This window comes from Theobroma cacao, chromosome 7, assembly GCF_053813885.1.
Source record: "Theobroma cacao isolate CCN51 chromosome 7, ASM5381388v1, whole genome shotgun sequence".
Lineage (NCBI taxonomy): Eukaryota > Viridiplantae > Streptophyta > Magnoliopsida > Malvales > Malvaceae > Theobroma > Theobroma cacao.
In genome coordinates, this window is record NC_142645.1 from 37,254,579 (window position 1) to 37,258,866 (window position 4,288).

The 4,288-nt window shown below is 31.7% G+C and overlaps 1 long non-coding RNA gene across 1 annotated transcript; it reads right to left on the reverse strand.

Annotated features, from left to right (window-relative positions):
* Nucleotides 1–2,240: 2,240 nt before the first annotated feature.
* LOC148761857 (uncharacterized) lies at nucleotides 2,241–4,017 on the reverse strand. The gene is made up of 3 exons (XR_016027370.1): nucleotides 3,925–4,017; nucleotides 3,230–3,305; nucleotides 2,241–2,366 (listed from the first exon to the last, which is right to left on the reverse strand). It is a non-coding gene; the product is annotated as an uncharacterized LOC148761857 (long non-coding RNA).
* Between the last annotated feature and the right edge of the window lie 271 nt (nucleotides 4,018–4,288).

Sequence of the window (4,288 nt, forward strand, 5' to 3'; positions counted from 1 at the left end):
TAATTCCACTACATTTCTACGATGATTTGGGTCTTCTTCATGGCAATCTACTTTTGTACAAAGTACAAAATATGAATTTTAATAATTATATATAGTATATCCTTGTTAAGGGTGATCCTTAGTCTTGTCTCGCCATTCATTAATTTTTACGGGACTAAGAACAGGTGTTTGTCGTGCGTATATTAGGAATGGAGTTTTTTTATTTCCTCCATATATATATATATATATATATATATATATTTGTCTATGTATATGTTACTAGATGATATAGGGATGGATCGATTTTTGTCAAAGCCCTAATATACAAGACATGGCCCAATTGAAAGAGATGATCTGTTTCTAGAAGCTAATCGACATGTTTGTGTAGAAACATGGTAATTAGTTTATGAGTTGAGTATCAATAAATAAAAGTCTTTTTTATATATGAGTTTAAATAATTATGTTTTTTCTTATAAAGATAAAGTTTATAGAACAAATATATCCTGTAAAAAAACTTATAAAGTAGCATAATTATGAAATCCTTGTTATATAAAAGTATCATTTTTAAAATTATTCTTGGTCAATACTTTATCAAGATAGGACATTGATAGAAGTCTAGAGATTAGCACATGTTATGTTTTTTACTTGTAAGATAGGCAATAACTTTCATAAATTTGAAGTGTGGAGATACTTAACACAAACATGTGGATGCTTGTTAGAAGAATAATGTAAAATTACAACCTTTCATAAAAGGTTCAGGTTGTAACTTAGCTTGGTGAGCATTTAAAATTGTGATTTCTAATGATGTTTTGAATATTTACAAATCGAAATGGGTGTCTTGGTTGGTAAATGAGTTTATCTAAAAGTTGGGACTTAGAGAGAGTCAAATGCTTTGGTTTTGGTCTTGAAAATTGCATTCAGGACCGAAAATATCAATATGTACTTGTTCATAAAGTATTGATAGTTGAAGCTTAGAAATGCAGCAGATGAATGAAGTATCGAGACTAGATGAGAAAGTCTCGATACCTTCGAACTTAGAACAAAATTATCCATACCCTCGATGCAGCTTGGAAAAAAAATAGAGGTAAAATAGACTTTTCTTTAATATTTTAAGCCTTAAAACCTTCAGACTTTTCCTAAAAAGGTAAAACGGTTCTCTTTCTAGTGTTAGCCTATCTTTTCTATATTCCCTTTCTACTATCTTCTTCATCATTTTTAAGGGTTTCAAGCATTTAAAGAGTACACCCAAGTTCAAATTTTGATTCTAAGGGCTTTTACAAGTAAGGTTTCCTCGTATTTACCCGTCTTTGAATATTGTTAATACCCTATCTTGACAATATAATGACTAGGAACTATTTTAGGAACATGGCTTTCATGCATAAAAATCTCATAATTATAACAACTTTATAATTTTCTTGCAAAGCCTTTATGTTCCATGGGCTTCATCTAATTAGTATTCAATAACTCTTTATTATTGTATTAACATAAAGGAAAACCTCTATCACATATAGTTATGCGATTAAGTATGCATTAAATGATAATATATATATATATATATATATATATATATATATATTCCTTTAACAATCCAATTGGCTCAAGGGCATGTACCAACATGTAGACATTAAAGAAACCTAAACCACTATAAAATCCTTATATCTTGATTTACTTTTATGCTTTGTGATTTATTGTTGCATACTTGTTTTAGAAATTTCACACACTTAGTTTTTGACACAAGAAGAAATTTTTGGTTGCAAAAGATTTTATTTTTACTGTCACGACCCGGCACTCCCTTCGAGCCCATGACAACTGTCGCAAAGTCTCGGTAATCATTCATTACCCGGTATGTCAACCGAAACCTTGCAAGACTCTTGCATCAGTTTTCCACTTCCCTTATGAGCAATAGTTACTAAATATCGAGTTTTAAGAGAATATAAACTATTTTAGATTGAAAACAATCAAAATAAAATTTTTGCCACACAGGGGTATTTTGGTCATTTTTATCTAAAAATTTCGAAACCTAATAAAAATATAACGTATGGTAGAAAGATATCCATTTCCGTTTAAAAATAAATTTTTGTAATCTAAATCATTCATTTGGAGTGAAAAGTTAGCTAATTAGACTAAATAAAAATATTCGATAATATATTCCATTTTCTTATAAAACAATTTTTATAGAACTATGCATAAATAATTTTTGTAGCGTAAGAACAAAATAAATTCAAACACATAGTGATACAGTAAACCAGGTATTCAAAATTATCCTACAGTGGCATATGGACCCCGAGATAACCAAAAGTGTGCAAGAATGTAGACTTACGATTTCCAAGGAAGTAAGTCCAAAAGAAATCCTTGATGAAATCGACTGCCTACAGATTATCCTGAACCTGAAATGGTTAAAAAAAGAAAGGGTGAGTTTTCATAAACTCAGTGAGTAAACAAAGTTCGTCATTAACATCTAATGCCGAGTAAATGGAGACAGTTAACTTTTCATCATACTATAATCCACAACATTTTGTACTTGTTTCAAATCATATAAAACAACACATTTCATTATAATACACATCATGGCTTATGATTTTCTTAAAAAACTTGGCTCGTGCCAAAAATCATACTCGGTGATACCTTGGCCGAGGCTTTCAACCGAATCCGCCAAGGTTATTAAGTTAACAATTACTCATAAAAACATAGTTTAGCCATCCCTTGGCGTTGGCAGAGTTCATCCTCAAGTGGTGGTTCGGCGTGAAGTGAACTCTATCGTATCTTAAGAGATATCCTTCGCGCCTTTCATACTAAGGTAAATATAATGGGGTTTACCGTGCCCCTCTAATAGGTTGGTCCACGGAAACCCACCTACTGCAGTGGCTAATTAAATAACTCACCAATCAATAAAATTTTGACAGCATAACGTGACTAACATAATACTACCCAGCCTGTCAAAGGAAAACAAATAGTTTATATATTTCACAATCCAAAAACCCAGCCACATATGTCATCACGTATCAGTTCATAAATCATCAATTCCAAACATAGGTACGTAAACTCAAATATATAGGCAAAATCAAAGGTTGGTCTCCACATACTCACATTTTCAAAAACATTATTGAATTGTAAAATAAGTCATAAATCTTATTCCTTAAATCGATTATTAGTCATAAAACATAAAATTCATTTAGGTTCAATATTCTTAAAATCATAAAAACGATTGTAAAAATACTCTAGATAGATAAGATGAACAGTGGTTACTCACTTTGACGGGAATTTACAACACTCCTAGTCTTGATCCTCGGGTGCAATACCTTTGCCCTTATCCGAGGGCTCACCACCTATACATAATGTGTAACAGGAAATTAAATATACTTATGCTAAATCGTCACAAAACTATTCTATGTTCTATATGAATGCATGCAATGAAATGGGAGGTGTTCGGCCTATCGCGCACAATACACTATTTAATCGGTCTAAATGTCCAATTCGATTCCAATTAATTTATTGCACTTCCAGTACTCCCCAAAGTTCTACACACTTCACTAAATATCTATTCTAAGTGCAATTACCAACATATCCCTCATTATTGTGCAAATTACTAACTAATGGGAGTAAAATTTTTCGGTACCCATTTTCGATTTTCGGTATTCCTAAGCACCAAATACAATCTAAAGGGCATGAAAAACAACCAATTCATCATCAAACCTCACCCATAAAATTCAGCCAAGATAGGTTCTATAATGGGCATGTGGATTTCTTGCTTAATTTTCATACTAAATGTTACTAAACACCTAAAAACACTAAGTTACCTTGAAATTCAACTAAATTCATCACTAACTTTCTCTCTCTAAATCTGGCCAGCATATTGCCCCTCATGAAAACTTGAATTTAATTCATGGAAAATGGAAAAGAATGCATGGGCAAGATGAATTTCAAGCTTAAGATTAAAAATCTTACCTTTAGTCACCAATTTCTTGAAAATTCAACAAATTTTCCTTAGTTTTTCCTCCCTAGGGTTTTTCTTTCTTTTCTTTTCTTCTCTTCCTTGCTTGGCCGAATGTTGGGAGTGATAATGGTTGATTTATGCTGATTTTTTTTAGTTAAATAATAAAATATCCTAAGCTTGACACTTGTCATTTTCTTATTGGTCCATTTTTAAAACTTTAAAATTTTAAACCTTTTATCTCCACCACATGATTAGTCAAAGGTCAAAAATGAGGATAAGGGAAGACCATGTGCTGGACAAATGTCCTGGTGGTGGAAAATAACTGTTTTGCCACTAGGGTGGCAAAGTTACCATTTTACCCCTATGCTTTGAAAA